General features: G+C 39.6%; 1 long non-coding RNA gene across 1 annotated transcript; it reads left to right on the top strand.

Moving 5' to 3' along the window:
• Positions 1-883: 883 nt before the first annotated feature.
• LOC108702001 lies at positions 884-13,234 on the top strand. Its single transcript, XR_005964233.1, has 4 exons — positions 884-1,007; positions 1,111-1,199; positions 6,162-6,253; positions 12,027-13,234. It is a non-coding gene; the product is annotated as an uncharacterized LOC108702001 (long non-coding RNA).
• Positions 13,235-21,847: the final 8,613 nt, after the last annotated feature.

Raw genomic sequence — 21,847 nt, 5'->3', positions numbered from 1 at the left:
AGACAAAAAGAGCGAGTGAAATCTTTTTGGCCACGGACGTTTTATGGCCACACCCCCTTATTACCATGTCCATTTTAAATATGGCAGATTATGAAAGTTTTAACACATTTCTGTGAGTTTTAGTGCAGTATTTTATGTGTTAACAGTTTTGCTAATGAAAGTGATTTGCCCTTAAATCTGCTAGTCTCGGTTCTCCCAAGAGACCTGCTTATCTTAAATAGTTTGTAGTTTGTAATAGTTCAACAATTGTATATTTGCTGTTCTTAAATTGTTACAAAAGTATCTTAAGTGCAGCTGCTGAGTGTTCTGGGCTCTCTGCCAATAAGTGTCTTATTTTAATTAAAACATAACTTTTTGAAAAGTAATCCTAATTTCAAGCAATTTTGCAATATACATCAATTAAAAAATATGTAGACTTTTCATGATTTTTAATGGTTTCTGACAGTTCCTTGCTCTTCTGCTGATCTGTCTGACTACTTTGCTGAGTTGGCTGACTACTGTTACTTCGTATCAACAGCCAGCTGTCCTTAGACTGCATCCTCCAACCCCCACAATTCCCTGCACACGTGATTTCAATAAGGAATGGAACATCACAGTGCAATGCATTGTGGGTTATGTAGTTCCTGCATGCTGTCTGTAAGCTGTGGAGAAGTTGTTACAATTTGTAACATCAGTGTTTTAGTCTCTCCTTCCCTGCCAGGATTTCAAATGATGCAGAAAGAGAAGATCTGTTAAACAGCTGGATTTCAGCATAGAAAATGGCATGTATTCATACTTTTTGAAGAAACAGGTAGCTATGATGGGTTTATTAGGGGTTTCTGTGTTATGTGGGCCTCTTTATAAAATTTTGGTTTGGAAGCTGAACTTCCCCTTTAACTTTGTATCTTTTTCTGGCATCAATGCAGCAGATCAAAGAGAAAGTCGGGACATTTCAATAAGGAATCCCAGGACTGGGGGCTGAACTGTCAAAATCGGGACTGTCCCGCAGAAAACCGGACAGTTGGGAGGTATGCTCATTCCTGTGCTGTGGAACAGGTTCGTGTGTGTAGCACGCAGGCTTCTCATACACTTCTGCCACCATTAAGCCACCTCCCCCTTCCACTTCTACAGTACCCACATCTACACTGGGAATGGTGACAAGATGCAACACCTGCTTGTGAATGAGGCCCAGGACTTTCACATATTGCTACTTGGAGAAGGTAAGTCAGTGGCTTTCATACATTGAAATACAGAAGCTATTGTAGCACCCAGATATTAACAACAGGGCCCTATGTATATATATTTTAAAAATGACTGAATTAAATTATAAGGAACTTCACAATATGCTCTAATTCTAAATTAATTCTCAGATTTGTAGGCAAGGGGGCAGAATTATAGGGGCAGGATGACTCCCAAATGCAGAAAAAAGTCGGAGAGCAACACAAGCATGCAAAAAGTTCCTGGGGGTGCCAAATAAGTGCTGTGATTGGCTTTTGGGAGCCCCTATGTGGACAGGCAGCCTACAGGAGGCTTTGTGGGCAGTACACCTGGTTTTTACGGAACCAAAACTTTCCTCCAAGCCAGAAATTAAAAAATTGAGGCTACTGGGAGCAACATCCAATGGGTTGGTGAACAGCATGTTGCTCACAATCCACTGATTGGGGATCATTGGTATAGAGGATCACTTATCCTTTTCAAAGAGAGCACACAATTCCAGAAATACATCCCAAGCAAACGTGCTTGTTATGGGATCAAATTGTTTATAAACTCTGCAAAAGCAGATTGGGGTGCGCCAGCTATTTCATGATTTATGAGGGCTGGGACTCCCAATAAGACCCCCCTAGTTGTCCCCTTGATTTGACTGTCAGTGGAAAAATTGTAAGGGAGCTTATCTCTCTATGTAGATAACTTTTACACAAGTAGTCCCCTGTTTAGAGCTCTATATTCATTGCGCACTCTAGCCTGTGGCACCATAAATTGTGGCCAAAAAGGATTACCCAGGGATCTGAAAATTTTTTGAAACTAATGCCCTGAGAAATTATGAGCTCCTTGCCATCAAATATTATGACACAAAAAATGTATTCATGCTGATGTCAATCCCCAATGAGTAAGTAATTGCAGCACAGAGAGCTGGTAGGTCCCCTTAAATTAAACCTTCTGTATCAAGGAGGACAATAAGTACATGGGTGGTGTTGATAGAACCGACCATCTCCAACATTATTACAATGCCATCTGGAAAACAAGGGCCGGGTACAAGAAAGTGTGTGTATATATATATATATATATATATATATATATATATATATATATATATATATATATATATATATATATATATATATATATATATATATATATATATATATATATATATATATATATATATATATATATATATATATATATATATACTTCTATCTTGTTGTAAGCAGCGCACACTGGATGATTTTTTAAAAGGATTAATTTATTTTTCAAAATATTAAAAGCATAAAGCACAGATCAACGTTTCGGTCCTGGTCTTGGACCGTTGTCAAGATCACACCTGTTATTAAAAACAAAGCTTTATACACACATCAAAGCACTAAACAGGAAATGAAATCATTGACATTCAAATTAAGGATATCCTGTGGATCAAGGCAGTCATAGTGAACCATCATGGCAAATATGTAGTAAATAGCAACAATGTTGTTTTAAGCCAAAACAATTGTAGCACTAAGCAGCTATACAAATTTTTTTATATACTATGTAACTATCCTGGATCTGACCACTGTGACCGACATGACTTATATCATTGCTCATCTCAGATTGAGAAAACAAGTAAGGGACAATTGTTCATTGAGACCGTGTGGCATAAGCGTATTTAGTTTTTTTATCCAAAAACACTCCCTTTGTAGGAGCATCTTGGATCGGTCCCCTCCCCTCCTAGGGGGTGGTATATGATCAATACCAATATATTTGAAGGTGGGTAAATGATGACCCTTTTCCAAAAAATGCTTTGCCACCGGTTTCGTAGTATGGTTGTCCCTAAAAGCCGTACTGATTGCCGAGCGATGACCATCCATTCGCTGGCGTAGGGTCAAATCTGTTTTGCCCACATACGACAAACCACACGGACAAGTGATCAGATATATTACGTGGGTGGTTGTACAAGTAATGTGGGACTTGATGTTAAATCGCCTGCCAGTGTGTGGATGGGTAAAGCTCTGGCCTGGGGTCATAAAACGGCATGAAGTGCAGGTTGGGCACTTAAAGCACCCATTTTTTCTTCCCGCTAGCCAATTGGTACCTTCTTTTTGATAGCACTCAATTGGATCTGTCTTAACAAGTAAATTGTGTAAACTGACCCCTCTCCTGTAGGCCATAAATGGAGGACTTTGGAGTATTGGTTTTAACCCTTTATCAGCCTGCAAAATATTCCATTTCTTATTCACAACTGACTTAATTTTCCCTGACACATCAGAGTACTGGGAGGAGAATACCAATCTCTGTGAGGGCCCCTTACTTCCATGTTGTCCACTCACTCTCTGTCTGGCCTTGTGTAGGGCCTGTTTAAGTACTTTTCTGGGATAGCCCCTTGCTAAGAACCTACCTTCCATCTCTCTGAGTTGTATGTTCTTACTAACTTCAGTAGAATTATTACGCAAAACTCTACAGAACTGCGAGATCGGGAGGGAGGATTTGAGCAAAACAATATTATGCCAAAGTTTGGGGAACAATGTTTATTCTTCAAACGTTATATCGATGATATACTAATCATATGGCGGGGTAGTGAAACTTCATTTATGGACATGGTGTCATATTTAAATAATCTTGACAGCCCAGTGAAATTTACAGCGACGACCAGCACTAGCAATGTTCAATTTTTGGACATACAAATTACACGTAAAGGGCACAAATTTGATTACTCTTTATTTAGAAAAAAAACTGACCGCAATACTCTGCTTCATTTCAACAGTCAACATCCGGCGGCAATGAAATCCTCCCTCCCGATCTCGCAGTTCTGTAGAGTTTTGCGTAATAATTCTACTGAAGTTAGTAAGAACATACAACTCAGAGAGATGGAAGGTAGGTTCTTAGCAAGGGGCTATCCCAGAAAAGTACTTAAACAGGCCCTACACAAGGCCAGACAGAGAGTGAGTGGACAACATGGAAGTAAGGGGCCCTCACAGAGATTTGTATTCTCCTCCCAGTACTCTGATGTGTCAGGGAAAATTAAGTCAGTTGTGAATAAGAAATGGAATATTTTGCAGGCTGATAAAGGGTTAAAACCAATACTCCAAAGTCCTCCATTGATGGCCTACAGGAGAGGGGTCAGTTTACACAATTTACTTGTTAAGACAGATCCAATTGAGTGCTATCAAAAAGAAGGTACCAATTGGCTAGCGGGAAGAAAAAATGGGTGCTTTAAGTGCCCAACCTGCACTTCATGCCGTTTTATGACCCCAGGCCAGAGCTTTACCCATCCACACACTGGCAGGCGATTTAACATCAAGTCCCACATTACTTGTACAACCACCCACGTAATATATCTGATCACTTGTCCGTGTGGTTTGTCGTATGTGGGCAAAACAGATTTGACCCTACGCCAGCGAATGGATGGTCATCGCTCGGCAATCAGTACGGCTTTTAGGAACAACCATACTACGAAACCGGTGGCAAAGCATTTTTTGGAAAAGGGTCATCATTTACCCACCTTCAAATATATTGGTATTGATCATATACCACCCCCTAGGAGGGGAGGGGACCGATCCAAGATGCTCCTACAAAGGGAGTGTTTTTGGATAAAAAAAACTAAATACGCTTATGCCACACGGTCTCAATGAACAATTGTCCCTTACTTGTTTTCTCAATCTGAGATGAGCAATGATATAAGTCATGTCGGTCACAGTGGTCAGATCCAGGATAGTTACATAGTATATAAAAAATTTTGTATAGCTGCTTAGTGCTACAATTATTTTGGCTTAAAACAACATTGTTGCTATTTACTACATATTTGCCATGATGGTTCACTATGACTGCCTTGATCCACAGGATATCCTTAATTTGAATGTCAATGATTTCATTTCCTGTTTAGTGCTTTGATGTGTGTATAAAGCTTTGTTTTTAATAACAGGTGTGATCTTGACAACGGTCCAAGACCAGGACCGAAACGTTGGTCTGTGCTTTATGCTTTTAATATTTTGAAAAATAAATTAATCCTTTTAAAAAATCATCCAGTGTGCGCTGCTTACAACAAGATAGAAGTGGATATTCGATACAGCGGCGGCACCTGGTTACTTCACCTTTAAGGTGTGCGCATGACCTTACCTGGTTTCAGTATATATATATATATATATATATATATATATATATATATAGATATATAGATATATAGATATATAGATATATAGATATATAGATATATAGATATATAGATATATAGATATATAGATATATATATAGATATATCTATATATTTGATTCAAATGGCCCTTTGAAATTCATATGTTGTATATAAGGCAGCAGAACCAGACCCTAAATTGTCCTATTATAAATATCAGCTACAGATACTCCCTGCTCTGTTGTTTGGTGCCACTGAGATTCCGGAGATGCCCACTAGTGACATTGGCTCTACTGACACTTTATAGATTCGCTTCCACCCACACTTGGCAAACTATTTGCCCAAAAAGCTTGCAAAATGTGTCACAAAAGGGGTATCAGACGAGATACACAGTATTATTGCAACCCCAGGTTATGTTTCAAACCATGTTTTCAAATATACCATACGCAGCTGCATTATTGAAAGGGTAATTGTGTGTACTGATTACATTTATAATAAGGATTAGGTATCCCACTTTGTGCAAAATATTTATTATATATTTATGGTTTGTGTTCAGGGCACAAATAGAATTTTATGTTGTTTAGCGTGGATTTTTTTTTACCAACTGCACTGAGAGGTGTAGTCACTTGAGGTGTTAGGGCGCCTAAAATTTTGAGATGTGTGAAGACTCCATGAGATAATTGAATATTTGGAGGTAAATACTTTTTCCATAAATGTGCAGATTTTCTTTTTGGTTTTCTAAAAGTAACCCCCCCCCTCTATAAAAACAAAGAAAAAGCAGTTGATTCAGTAGGTTTTTATTACTTGTCTTTGGGGATTTAGAGAGAAATCTAATTTTAAATGTTTTCCCCTGTTTCCTTAGGACATGTGCAAAAATTGTGTAATTCTGTGCAGAATAGCTTCCAAAATTTTGCATATCAAGAAGACAAAGGCATCACTTCTAAAAAGCTGAAGGTGCGTATATTCAGAATATTCAGAAATTTGTGGGTTATTTCAGAGTTACAGTAAATGGGGCTGTTTAGACTAAAAATCTGCAAGGTGTGATCTCAGAACATAGTCTCAAATGTACCTACTGCCCTAGTCTTAGGGTGTTTGAAGGCCACATCTTTAGCTGCACCTATATATGTGGAGTACCTTTTTGATCAGGAGATGTTATTTAGCATTTTTTTTTTAAGTGTTGGCAATTAGAAGGAACTGGCATAGCTACCTATACAGCAGACCCTGCAGCTACGGGGGGGCCCAGACCACAGGGTCTGCTGCATAATAGTCCCTCTCCCTGACCCATCTTTTACCTTTAAAACAGGATCACGGTGATGGCCCGGGAGGTGTGGTGCGGGTCAGGAAGGGGGCCAGGGGAAGAGGACTCTTTGCGCCTGGCCCCCTCAGTAGTTTGGCGGGGGGGCCAACACTACCAAGTTATGGTGCTGTTGGAGGTTACAGTTTAAACAAAGTAAACATATACATAGCATGTGCATACATCACACAAATTGGCACATTTGTGGTACATGGTAAAGATTATTACACAGAGAGAGCTAAAAGTGGCTACGGGTTTAGGATATTCAAGGCTCAAGTTCTGGATGTAGCTCCAGCCCGGGGGAACATATTTTCTCAAATTTGAGACATCCTCTAGATTTGTATGTCAATTTTGTGTTTACCAGAACCTTGTTTATCAAGCCAGTGCTGTGTTGTAGAGGGTTGTGCGGTCATCCACTTCATGACCATGGATTTTTTGGCATAGAATAAAAGTATTAATAAGGATTTAAGTCCTAACTACGGGGAGTATGTCTTCCACTATTTCCAGTTGGCACAGTCCTGGTGTGCAGGCCCCAGGAAATACCAAGAGTTCTCATAGGTAGCCTACTACTTCAGGTCAGAGCTGTAAAATCGGTGGGCACTCCCAAACCATGTAGTAGAACAAGTCATCTGTATGTTGACATTTTGGGCATCTGGCTTCAGCAGATCTGCTAAACTTCTTTATTTTAACTGGTGAGAGGTATAGCTGGTGTGTAAACTTGACCTGAATAAGTCGGTCTCTCGCAGAAGTCATAGACTCAGTCTGTGGCCTCTTCCTAATCATCTGAATTAAGTGACAGGACATCAGCCTGCCAACGGGGCAGGGAAGACAGTCAATTAATGATCTATAGAGTCTATAAGATAAATTTGTCTCTCATGTCATCCCATAGGGACTGCTCATACCTGGTGGTAGTATTTGTGATCTGGAGTGAGGAGAATTGTGCTCCGAAAACAACTCTAAACTGAAGGTATCTAAACCATTGTTGGGCAGTTAGTTGCTTGAGTTGATCTATAGAAGGGAATTTGGAATCAACCAAGAGGTTGCTAATAAATCTGACTCACTATTGGGCCAGTAGTGGAAGTCATGCAATTCTAGCAAATGGGGCAGGTTTGCATTCTTCCAAAGAGGCAAGTGGGGGGGATTTGAGGGGTGCAGTCAGGGTTGAAATTTTACATGCTAATCTCAATGCAAGGAGTGGTGAAAGTAGTTGGTATTCTACCATAGTCTCCAAGTTTCTTATAGGAAACATTGTGAAGTGCCTCCAGAAAGCCCTACAATGTTCCTAGCAATGTGCTATTAGGGGTTTCCTCATGAGGATTGAGGCACAAGTGAACATGATATAATTGACCTGCTGTGTTGTAAAGAAAAAGGTTTGCTCTGTGAGCAAAATCCATGAAAGCCTGGGTGTTTTATTGGCCCATAGAAAGGGGATGAGTAAGGAGGTAACTCTTTAAAAGAAAGAAAGTGGGATCCGGACCAGTAAGCAGCAGCACATAGAATAAGAATTTTGGCAGATATGGCATTTTGTATATATTTACCTACCCCTGGTTAGCCCATGTTGTTAATGCTTGTTAAAAGCATGTCAGGATTGCCTCTATAGATGCTACCTCCTTCATAGCAAGGAGGCAACCTAGAGACAATGATACCTAGGTATTTAAACTGTGAGACACATTTCAACCCTTTGAGTTGGAAAGGGGGTACAATGGCACAATCACTGATGTCTTTTGATTAATGGCTAGACCAGAGAAATCCTGAAAGTCATCTAGTATGTACAAAATGTTTTCTAGTGATTAATTGGGGTCAACTAGAAACAACAATAGATTATCTGTTTAGAGGGCCAGCTTATCCTCGAGGCCACCTAGGCGAAAACCTTGTACAGTTACCAAGTGATGGATTTTGAAAGCTACGGACTCTATGGCAACTGCAAACAGGAGGGCATTTATCAGGTTTTTTTAGTTGTCATGGCAATATTAAGATGAAATATAACTTTGGACTTTAATTTCCTTTTTTTTCCAAACATCAAACTTCTACAGAGAACTGCATCCTCAATTCTGCATGTAGGGAAGCAAGAATGGCAACACTGAATAGTTGCAGGTGTGCACTTCCAAGGAATATATAGTTTGGGGGTTTATTTTAGAAGTAATGGTTAGTTTATACTGTGCTCTTAGAATGCAACCCCAAATGTAGCTATTGTACTAGGTTTAGGGTGTTTGGAGGCAATGATTTTAGATTCCTACCGCACACCTCCAATTCACCAATCCTGCAGTAGTGGTGCGTCCTTCCGTTGACCCGGCCGAGCCACCCAAACAACGTGTATTTTTGAAGAAACGGATCCGCACACACAGATTGTTGCAGTCGGGGAGTATCCCCTTTTATTTGCCACCAAACATTCAACGTTTCGGGGGGGCACACCCTCCCTTCATCAGGATACATTTTTTGTGCAGTGACCCTATTTAAATCCAACTTCCCCCACCTTCTTTTCCCATGATGCCGTTTACCAAGCAATTAACCCTTCAGTGCAATAAATAAATACATTACCATTCACATTCAATTCTATTTTGAAATAACAATTGACATCATGCTGTCATATATATTACAGTGTCCATGTGCAATTCTTATTAAAACAATAGAAATAATGTGCTACGGAAGGACAGCTTCCATCCAATAGGGGTTACAAAGGGGTTACCCAAAAGCCAATTTATACGTGCTAGAAGAATCACCTCCACTAATGAGTTATATGAAAGCCAGGCTGAAGGGCTGATACAACAGTTTTATGAGAGGGGTTATAGGAGGCAAGAATTACAGGCGATCAAAAATGAAGTGAAAGGTATCGATAGGAAAGATCTTTTGGGGACTAGGAAGAAAGAAAATAATATAAAACAGAATACAGTTTGTGTCACCACCTATGGCCCGCATTCTGCTTTTATTAAAAAAACTATATTACAGCATTGGCCTATTTTACAGAGGGATAAAACCTTTGGGAAATTGTTTAATAACAAACCCCTGTTTAGTTACAAGAAAGGAAAATGTATAGCCAATGGAATCATTAGAACTGATTTTAGAAGAAATTATAGGAAATCCGTATCAAGTAGAAAAGGTACATATCCGTGCTATCGATGTGGGCATTGCAATGGGGTGATTAAAGGGGAAGTTTGTCAGCACCCCACCCTAGGACATGACATCAAACTGAAACAATTTGCAACTTGTGATACAGAGGGGGTGGTGTATCTACTAAAGTGCCCATGTGGGTTATGTTATGTTGGTCAGACCTCTAGGACATTTAAAACTCGAATGAATGAGCATAAAAGTACAATAAGAAATTATAAACCAGAGGAGAAAGGAGGTACCATAGGCCAGAAAAAAGAGAAAGAGAAAGAGAGATTTAAGAAAGAAACCTTGCTGGCGAAGCATTTTTTTGAGACAAAACACAACATTTCACAACTTAGGTGGCAAATACTGGAGGTAGTACATAGGCAGGAAGGTGAGACAGATCAAAGGGCTTTATTGAGACGTGAGGCCTTTTGGATATGGCAGTTAAAAACACTTGCACCGAAAGGCCTGAATGAAAATTTCAGTTATATGTGTTTCTTGTGAAAGATAACTTTTTAATCTTCTTACATGTTTTTATATTTTTTTACAGATAACAACTTCAGTGATAACATAGAGTGTTAAAGGGTAACTAGAAATCCCAAAGACAGTAAGGTAGTAAAATCTATGTATAACATAATGGATCTTATTATGTAATAATGAATTTTAACTATACACTATATATTTACACAGTATTTATTGTTTTAATAAGAATTGCACATGGACACTGTGATATATATGACAGCATGATGTCAATTGTTATTTCAAAATAGAATTGAATGTGAATGGTAATGTATTTATTTATTGCACTGAAGGGTTAATTGCTTGGTAAACGGCATCATGGGAAAAGAAGGTGGGGGAAGTTGGATTTAAATAGGGTCACTGCACAAAAAATGTATCCTGATGAAGGGAGGGTGTGCCCCCCCGAAACGTTGAATGTTTAGTGGCAAATAAAAGGGGATACTCCCCGACTGCAACAATCTGTGTGTGCGGATCCGTTTCTTCAAAAACACACGTTGTTAGGGTGTTTGGAGGCCACAGCTTTCGGTGCACCCATACATGTGGGATTTAGACTGAAGGACTGTTAAGCTAAATTTTCTTTCTTTCTTTCTTTCTCCCACAACTGGAGTATGGGATGTAGTACCTCACACCTCTGGCGGGGTAAAAAAAAAATCAGGATGACCGTTGCCATTTAGTTTTATTTTTCACTTTCTTATGTCTTTCTAAAGCAGTGTCACTGACTCTGTGAACTGTTCTAAATTGATACGTTAGTTGATACATTTCTTCTCTTGGTCCCTGCTGAGCAGAATCCCAGAGTTTCATTGAAGGCAGCTGTTACAATTGATACAATAGTTGCTAATATTCCACAGATACGGCTGAAAAATTTATCAACTAATGTAATAAATTGTGACCATTCAGAATCTGCTCCTTGATCATTGAGCTGCCAGACTGAAACACCAGGGCAGGACCTTCAAACTATTTTGTAAAAAAAAACAACTAACCTTTAAGATGACTGATTTAAGCTGTCTGATTTTGTTGTATATCTTTTGAAATGTATGTTAATGAAATGACACGAGGCCTCACAACACAGAAAGGAGAACATAGGCGTGATCTTAGACTTGGCAAAGCGAAATCTCCAGTTTTAAGACATTATTAATCGGAGAGTCAATCGTGAAGCAAAGACAACTAGGCAAGTTGGGGATAGAGAATTACTCCTTAAAGGAGAAAGAAAGGCATATTTAACTGGGGGTGGGAGCACCCCAAGTGATTATATATACTTACCTGACACTCTGGCCGGTGCTGCTATCAGGAAAAAACTGCACCAGTCCAGGGGTTCCTCCAGGGAGCGATCAGGTTCCTTCTTCTTTCTTCAAATTTCCTGGGGCAGACGAATGTGCAGTAGAATGAAATAGCCGACTTCTTCATTAAAGTTCAACTTTTCACGCTACTGCACATGCGCACCCGAATGAAGAAGCCGTAAGCCGATCAATCCGTGGTGCTCACTGGAAGAACCCTAGGCCGGTGCAGTCTTCTGCTGATAGGAGCATCAGGGTGTGAGGTAAGTATATACAATCACTTGGGGGTGCTTAACTTTTGGCACCCCCAAGTAAAGAGCTCCATTCCTTCTCCTTTAAACAGAGAGAATTGGAATGGGTTTATACACTGCATACTTTAGTGCCTATGGGATATCAATGAGAAACATTACCATTTTTTCTGAAATATTTCTCTTGAAGCTTCTTTGACTAGCCTATGTCTTATAACCCCATATTTGTTGTGTATGTATCTGAGAAAGGCTTTTAATTTTGATGTACTGTATTTATTTTTATGTTTTTTGTATTTATGTAGCACACACTACATACTTACTGATACTAGAGTGACGAAGATGCACTACTTGGTGAACGGGACATTCTTCAGTCATCACATGGAATGGCACCATTGTGAACATATTCATCACTGGAAATACTTGAAGCCCCTGCACTTTAATACTGTGTTATAAGAATGTGCTGTGTTGTCCTGTCTGTGTAGGATAACTTTGCCCTTCATCTAAAGATGGAATTGGAAAAATAAATTTGGATATGGAATGTGTTAAAAGAATTACCAGCTACTATCCTACTATCTTCGCATGAAGAATGGAACAGAGAAACAGCCAAAGGAAACCAACCCTAGAAACCTGGGCTCCCAGTGTACTTGTGTTTTTTTTTTTGCTTTCTAATACTAAAACTGTACTTTTTAGGGTAATGGTAGACAAGTCCCTCACGACAAATCTCTTTTGTGGGTGACTAGTTCCCCCTGAATTCTTCCCCAGCAGCAATGTGAGTTGCCTGTAGGAAAACACTTTTTCTGAAGTCGCCCAAAATTGCCTCTCAAGGATGATACAATATAAATGGTGCAACAATCTAGCGGAAAAAAAAGAAAACTGCATATCTAGAAAAAATGTGAGTTTATCTAGGGGAAAAAAAATAAAAAATCTCAAGGCAAGAACTCATCTAGAAAAAAAGAAAGAGAGAAATATGTTCATTCATCCAGGTCATGGTATATGTGTAGAAATAAGTCAAATCTTTCTTGAAGACTTTATCAGTCATCCAACTGGATTTCTCAATTCAGAATAACGTGTAAATACTATATTTCAGGAATAAATACTCTGGAATGTTGCTCCAATCAGCATAATCTGTTTATCATAATCAGCAAGGATGACCTGAAGTTAGGTGTTGATTGTATTACCATGATTGGAGCTTTGAGGTGTTATTAAACCTTCCAGGGAGAAGTGCCAAAACAGCACTGTATGTGGCAGACAACATGTGTTGCAAAACCCACCTCTATTCAAACATATATATCTTCTTTAACACCTCTTTTGAACCAGTCATTCTCCCAGGCTAGAATCTGGACTTGGCAGTCTTCAAACGTCATCCACATATCGGAACCAATGACTAGTAGTGAAACTATCGAGGGCCTTCCTTTCCACTTCCTCCATGTATAGGTTTGTCACAATGGGCAAAACTGGCGATTCTGTTCCTGTAGAACTTATCCTTGTACTTGAAATAGGTAAAATAGGTCCAGTAAGGAACATACTTGCTTTGGATTAGGCTTTGTTCTGTTTTACAAGTTACCCTTGACAACAGAACAAAGCCTAATCCAAAGCAAGTATGTTCCTTATTTTATTTTGTACCTATTTTACCTATTTCAAGTACAAGGATGTTACAACTGCACATAAAAAGAGAAGTAACATCATAGGTTACCGTGGTTTCTTCTGTGCCTAGTACCAACCCTTTGTTTGTAAAATTCTGGGAGTACTGGTTGCAATGCTCTGTATTTCAAACCAAAGGGGCTAGGTATTTTGCCACATTGTAGGTCACATAGTTAATGCTGCTGCCAATAGGTCTGAGAGGGACCCCTTCCTTGTGTATCTTGGGGAGTCCATATATACATGGAGGGGTTTCTCCAGGGTAGAGGCGGTGAGATGTGGCTGTGTTGTATGGCATCAACTGTGAAATGGCTCATCTGTAAAATGAGTCTGTCTTATATGTTCATTTAGCAGTTGTTTTTGGGTTTTCTGTAAAAAACCAACCTCTAAAAGGTGAATTAATGTAGAAAAAAAATAAATAAAGGGACAAAAGGAGCTTGTCTAGAAAAATAGAGAGATTGATGCCCCTAATGTCTCTCTATAAGGAAAGGGTATGGGTTGGTGTCCTGTTGTGTTTGTATAAGGAGGACAAATATGGGGGCTCAATTATCCAAGCAGCTCTCTGTGCAAAGTACAAAGTTTGTGCCATTTTTACCCACAATGCAACATTTCACCCAGATCCACCATCATTGTAGTTGCCCAAATGCACAGATTTGGAGTAAAAAAAACCCTCAGCAACTGCATCTGTAATTGTACTTTGTAGTTGGAAATGACCCCTGCTTATTTTGCCCAGATCCAGTAACAAGAAGAGGAACATTGGTCAGTCTGACGTTAGTATGGGGCAGATAGAAGCATTTGGCAAGTTTAGAGCAGAAAGAACACTAGCAATGCGCTTTTGCTTCCTCCTACTCCCAGTGGTGGTAAATGAAACATTTTCTGATTGGATCAGTGTTGCTAGTGGAGTACCGCAGGGCTCTGTACTTGCTCTTTTGCTTTTTTTTAACTTGTTAATAAGTGACTTGGAGGTGGGCATTGAAAGTACTGTTTCTATTTTTGCAGATGATTCTAAATTGCGCAGAACTATAGGTTCCATGCAGGATGCTGCCACTTTGCAGAGTGATTGGACAAAAAAGAGGTTCAACGTTGATAAATGCAAGGTTATACACTTTGGCAAAAATAATATAAATACAAGTTATACACTAAATGGCAGTGTGTTGGGAGTTTCCTTAACTGAGAAGGATCTAGGGTTTTTTGTAGTAGTAGTGTCATTCTGTGGCTACTAAGCAAATAAAGTACTTTCTTGTATAAAAAGGGTCATTAACTGGAGATGAAAACATAATTTTTTATAGGTCTTCGGTAAGACCTCACTTGGCACCTGCAATATGCAGTGCAGTTTTGGACCCCAGTCCTCAAGGATATTAATGAGCTGGAAAGAGTACAGAGATGTGCAACTAAACTGCCATAAGCAATGAAAGAACTATGAAGAAAGCCTGCCAAGGTTGGGGTTGGTTTCTCTGGAAAAAGGTGCCTGCAAGGGGACATGATTACTCTTTACCAGTACATTATAGAACATTATAGACATATAGCAGGGGATCTTTTTTTTTTTATACCCATAAAGGCCAGAGGCCACCCCTTCAGACTAGAAGAAAATAACTTTGATTCTGGTGATTGACCAGAGTGCTACACCTCTAGCATATCTGACCATCCTGTTGTGGCCATATGGACAAGATCCACAATAGTGTAGGACCAGGAATCCCCAACCTTTTGAACCTGTGAGCAACATTCAGAAGTAAAAGGAGTTGGGGAGCAACACAAGTGTGAAAAATGTTCTTGGGGTGCCAAATAAGTGCTGTGATTGGCCATTTGATAGCCCCTATGTGGATTATCAACCTACATTTGGCAGTGCACCTGGTTTATATACAACCAAAACTTGCCTCCAAGCCTGGAGTTCAAAAATAAGCACCTGCTTTGAGGCCAAAATCCAAGGGGTTGGGGATCAACATGTTGCTCACGAGCTACTGGTTGGGGATCACCGGTGTAGACCAATGTGTTGTAAGCCACCTAAAGCACTGGTAGATTATATATAGTCTATTCAAATAATGTGATTGGTCAGACTCTCCGGTCACTCAACAGATCCATCAGAAACACTGTTTATATAGTGTAAATTGGGTATACTGAGATTGATCTACCAAATGTAAAGATGTATAGAATGTGGGTTTGTGGCAATACATAGTATTCCCCCGAGGCATGGGCCAAATTGTCTTATACTAAATAGAGTATTAATATGTTAAAAAAAAAAAAACGCACACTGTTGCATTAAAGCAGTAAATGTATAGAGTAAAGACATGGTTCACTAATAAGTGTTGCTATCTTGCAGGTCTTGAGTTTGATTCCCATTCTTTAAAGGTCTGTGTAAGCATGTTACCACTTTATAAATATGTAACATGTTCAACAGCGGTTGAGTGACACAATGGCTTGCTGTTTTTGATTCCAGCCTCAGTACTGTACAGTTAGCTCTTTTTTAGCATTATTTGCTGTTCTGCACAGGTCTTTAAACACTTACTATAGATATGTAATTTATACTGTTATTCTCTTCAATTACCATGCAGGGTAATTTAGTCCTTGCATCCAACTGGAGTCAGTATTGAACTCAGGTCCTCACCTATGCAAGGCAGCAGCTTAACCATCAAGCCATTGTGTCACTGTCTGTGTGTTGCTTATTTTATACAGACATCTAGTGTTAACTTGCTCAAGCAAAGCTTGAAAAAGATTACACAGCTTTTTTACATCCGAATCAAATTCAGGAACCAGGGGTTGTAATACCTCTACGCCATTACATTACTCCATCTTCTGTCATTATCTTTTTATATATATTAGATGAAAAAAATCTTAATATTTTGCTGAGGAGGGAATCAAACTCTGGACACAAAAGCTGAAAAGTTGAAAGGCAGGAGTGCTAACCACTAAGCTACCACACTCAAGTCTTTCTCTGTTATCTAAGTAGCTCCCCTTTCCATCCAACAGATGGTGAAGTTTTGGCTGTATTCATTCTGACAACATGTCAGTACGGGCTAGAAAGGAGGCTTGAGTTCTGAGGTGGATCAGGGCTTAGAGCAACTGTGTTAATGTGCTGGCGTCTGGAGTTTAATTCCTGTGTTGGCATGGTTTGAATGCATGTTTTATGTTCTATGTGAACTCGATGATACTATATAGATAAAGGATTAGCCTGAAAAGCTACGCAGCTGGGTGGCGCATTGGATAGCGCTGCTGCGTAGTAGTACTTGAGTCCTGAGTTCAATTCCAGTCTGAGCACTATCTGCAAGTTGCTAAAAGTTGTGCGGTCCATGGGTAGCAGTGATTGTTCCAAAAACCATAACAGCTGGATGCTGTGTGATGCGGTGCCTCAATCAGGTAGCAGGACTTGGATTCCGATCTGAGCCCTCTACCTGCCAGGAGTTTGCATGTTCTCCGTGTGTGTGTGGGTGGGCTCCGGCCCACCCTCCAAAAACATGCTTTCTAATTGGCCCCGCCCCCCTCATTTGAGAAAAAAAAACATTGCAGATCATGCTCAGGTTAGAATTGAACTCAGAACCCAGGGCTGCAGTTAGGGCCTTATACACCTGGCCCTAACATGAGCATGGGCAATACTAAAGTCAACAAACCCTGACATGAGCATGGGCAATACTAAAGGCAACAGACCCTGACATGAGCATGGGCAATACTAAAGGCAACAGACCCTGACATGAGCATGGGCAATACTAAAGGCAACAGACCCTGACATGAGCATGGGCAATACTAAAGGCAACAGACCCTGACTGAGCATGGGCAATACTAAAGGCAAAGACTTAAGAAAGATTTTTTTTTTTTAAGAAGAAAGAATTTTTTTTTTTTTAAGAAAGAAATTTTTTTTTTTTCTTTAAAAGAAATTTTTTTTTTTTTTTAAGAAGAAAGAAATTTTTTTTTTTTTAAGAAGAAAGAATTTTTTTTTTTTAAGAATCTTAGATTCTTAAGAAAGATTCTTAAGAATCTAAGATTCTTAAGAATCTTAGATTCTTAAGAAAGATTCTTAAGAATCTAAGAAAGAATCTAAGAAAGATTCTTAAGAATCTTAGATTCTTAAGAATCTAAGAAAGATTCTTAAGAATCTTAGATTCTTAAGAATCTAAGAAAGATTCTTAAGAATCTTAGATTCTTAAGAATCTAAGATTCTTAAGAATCTTAGATTCTTAAGAAAGATTCTTAAGAATCTAAGAAAGAATCTAAGAAAGATTCTTAAGAATCTTAGATTCTTAAGAATCTAAGATTCTTAAGAATCTTTCTTAGATTCTTAAGAATCTAAGATTCTTAAGAAAGATTCTTAAGAATCTAAGATTCTTAAGAATCTTAGATTCTTAAGAAAGATTCTTAAGAATCTTTCTTAAGAAAGAATCTTAGATAAGAAAGAATCTAAGATTCTTAAGAATCTAAGAAAGATACTAGCGAAAGATTCTTTCAAAGAAAGAATCTAGAAAACGCAAAAACGAAAGAATCTAGAATAGATTCTTTCAAAGAAAGAATCTAGAAAAGATTCTTTCAATGAAAGAATCTAGAAAAGATTCTTTCAATGAAAGAATCTAGAAAAGATTCTTTCAAAGAAAGAATCTAGAAAAGATTCTTTCAAAGAAAGAATCTAGAAAATGCAAAAGCAAGAATCTTTTCTAGATTCTTCTTTGAAAGAATCTAGAAAATGCAAAAGAAAGAATCCAGATAAAGATTCTTTTCAAAGGAAAAAATCTAGAAAAGGGGGAAAAAAAAAATCCAGGAAAGAAAAAAAAAAAAAAAAAAAAAATCTAGAAAAGGAAAAGAAAAAAAATCTAGAAAAGGGGGAAAAAAACAAACCAAACCAGAATCTAGAAAAGAAAGCATCTAGAAAAGTGTCCTAATCTAGAAGGCACTCTGTGATGTCAGGGTCTGTTGCCTTTAGTATTGCCCAAGTTATCTTAGGGACAGGAGTATAAGGCCCTAACTGCAGCCCAGGGTTGAACATTAACCTCTGCATGATCTGCAAGGGTTTTTTCCTCAAATGAGGGTGGGGTCAATTAGAAAGTATGTTTTTGGAGGGTGGGCCGGAGCCCACCCATGCGGAGAACATGCAAACTCCAGGCACGGGAACCCAAGCCCTGCTACCCGATTAAGGCACTGCTCTTGGCACAATGACTGCTACGCAGCAGTGCCAACCCATGGACTACACCACTTTCAGCAATTTGCAGATAGTGCTCAGACTGGAATTGAACTCATGACTCAATGACTACTACGCCGCAGCGCTATCTAATGCGCCATCCAGCTGCGTAGCTTTTAGGTCTAATCCTTTATCTATATAGTATCAGCGAGTTCACAGAACAAAAAATGTGAATTCAAACCATGTCATCATGGGAATTGAACTCCAAACCCCAGCACACTAACACAGTCACTCTAAGCCCTGATCCACCACAGAACTCAAGCCTCCCTCCTATCCTGTCTTGACATGTTGTCAGAATGAATACATGAACTTCACCACCTGCTGGATAAAAAAGGGGAGCTGCTGAGATACTTCAGATGGAAGCAAATGTGATGGCTTAGTGGTTAGCACTCCTGCCTTTCAGCTTTTGTGTCCAGAGTTTGATTCCCTCCTCAGCACAATGTTAAGATTATTTAATCTGATATATATATATATATATATATATATAAAATAATGACAGAAGATGGAGTAATGTAATGGTGCAGAGTTAACTCCCATTGTATTACCGACTAACTGTCCGACCAAAGCTCCTCCTCTTCTTGTTACCTTTATCCCCAAACTTGATGGATTCCATTCTGAGCAATCTACTCCACAACAGTTTGCATAGCTGTTGTTGACAGCCCCCTACCCCTCATTCCAGTCTCCATTGCGCTGCACCCTACAATTATTGTAAGTTTTGAGCAGAACCAACCGAATAAGGAAACGGAATGCACTTGCTGGCAGCATGAGAAAGTAGTGCAGGAACAGGGAAGGGGCTAAATGGCAGGTATTGATTTGTTGCTGAAACAAAGGAGTAGCCAGGAGACTAGAGCTGAAGAAGTAGAATTACAATGGATGGAGGAGCAGAGGTAGAAAATCAATATATGGAGGTGAATATAAATGTTGAAGAATAGGTTTTTGGGCAAAAGAAAGAGATAGAAGACTCAGGGAAGAGAAAGCTGTGACTATCTCTTTAAATGGAGGGTGAATGGGAAAAAAAAGAAAAAATAGCCTCAAGTATTTATATTGTAAATATTGCAAGTACACATCTTTCATTCTGGTAGAGATTCCGGGGGCTGTAAGGCACTCCAGCCTTTTGAGAATCTTTAGTAATCCACAGGAGAGAGGGGGCTTTAATACTCCCAGGGTGAGTTGCACGAATCTGGGGAGCGTATGTTTAATGGATTATAGCTGAATGGATAACCTCTCATTCACTTTAAGGATCTATTGGGGAGTAACATATAATTATTATTATTTTATATGTACAATAGATGGGTATATACACTGATCATACAGATTACATACCAAATGCCACTGATAACAAAAGATGGTGGGTCAGGAGGGTTTCTTATGAAAAGGTGCATAAACTTAAGCACACCCCACTATACACACCTGTGTGTCAAAAACAACAGCGTGAAGGAAAGGTTGCTTAATGAAATTCATGTAACACTGGAACTATAAAAAATACAACACCAGCACTCAGTCTGCACTCCCACCAGCCTGCTTGTTCTCCCATCTCATCCATTCGCTCACTCACTTTCCAATGCACCCAAAGTATGCGCCTTATTTGCTTAGCCCTTTTTTGGCCCTGTAATCCAGCAAACAAGATGCACCCCCCCCCCTAAACAGGGAAAATAGGTTATATCGACAGCAAGAGATAGTATTTGCAACAGAACAGGTCAGTTGTGGTATCAATGCATGTGACCCAGTTAGTAAATAAACTGCATATTTTGCATAAGGAAAGGAGGCAGCTGCTACCAATATCTTTATTCAGTGGAGGGAGAAGCAGGTATGTGGATGTCTGTAAGTAGAGAGGTAAGTGTCCCTGGAACCTGTAGGATAAGTAATTGCAGGAATGGCCTATGATGCAGAATTTTCCTTCCCTTTGGATCTAGGTGGAATTCCTGAGAAAATGAGAGAGGAAGAGGTGAAGCAGGATTTACTTATCCCTCCCTACGTTTTCCCAGTCTGACAAGCAACAAATGGGCCAAAACCTACATAAGTTTCTACAAAGGTAATGTAAGTTTTTCCATACGTTACCTAAATCGCATATGACTGTTTAGAGGCCCAAAGATGTTGCTGTGGAGCCCAATATTACCCTGCTGAAAAGATCCCGTAGGAGTAAATAGATCCCAATATAAGCAGCTGGTGTTACTCTGTAATAAGTAATGAGCTAATTAGTCAGTCAGTTCATAGGGGGTCAGTGGAATTTGCCCTTAATTCAAACCTTCCTGCCCTTGTTTGGTCATTGCTCCATATGGAAGTTATGTGCTGTTATAATAATCTGACTGTGGTGCCCAATAACTGGTCAGTAGTAGTTCATTTAAATAGTAAACACATTCATTTGCTAATTCAGTCGTTAGATTGGGAGTTCATACAAGTTGTTTAAATGATTAATATTTAAATAAGTTAGTCAGGGTCATTGGGGGCAATGTCATTTACCTTAAATGTTTCCATTTGTTGGAGTTCAGTGCCCCTGCCTGCACCTCTCGTCTGTGCATTGTCTGATGCTTGATACACAATTTACATAAGTTTAAGTAAAGTATATTTCTAGGCAAGTTATACTAATTGCAAACGTTTTTATGTAAATTTATGCATAACTTGTGATGTGGCCGGGCCCCCCAAAGATCTCACGGAGCCTCTCCCCCACCCATGATGGTGGCCCTGGCACTGCATTTTAAAATAATAAAAGTTCTTAGTGCCCTATTAATAAAGTCACACTGCCTCCTGGTGGTACCCCAAATGAACTAATTTCCAGAAGGAACAGACCTTCCTTAAAGTAGAACAAAACTCACTGTGAAAAAAGTCCCCCTTAGTTAAGCCTGGCATTGCCCCCACCTCCTCGCACTGTACATTATTTAAAAAAAAAAAAAAAAAACCTTAAAAACAAAATGTGACCCTAAAATGCAGAGCAGCACAACAGAGCTCCAGGGCACCATCTAGGGTTGCCACCTCACCCCTTTAGGGCTATTCCACACGGGGAGATAGCCACGCGTTTGCGGTCGCGGCGACAAAGCGCCGCGCCAGTCGCCGCGACCGGCGCAGGCGACAGTTTTGTATGGGCGCCTATGTAAAAACGCCTGTGCTAACCACACGAGGCGATGCGCTTTTCAACAGTCGCCTGAAAATGCCTCGCCAGGCTTTTTCAGGCGACTGTTGAAAAGCGCATCGCCTCGTGTGGTTAGCACAGGCGTTTTTACATAGGCGCCCATACAAAACTGTCGCCTGCGCCGGTCGCGGCGACTGGCGCGGCGCTTTGTCGCCGCGACCGCAAACGCGTGGCTATCTCCCCGTGTGGACTAGCCCTTA

Source organism: Xenopus laevis, chromosome 9_10L (genome assembly GCF_017654675.1).
Source record: "Xenopus laevis strain J_2021 chromosome 9_10L, Xenopus_laevis_v10.1, whole genome shotgun sequence".
NCBI lineage: Eukaryota > Metazoa > Chordata > Amphibia > Anura > Pipidae > Xenopus > Xenopus laevis.
This window is presented reverse-complemented; position numbering and strand designations above follow the sequence as displayed.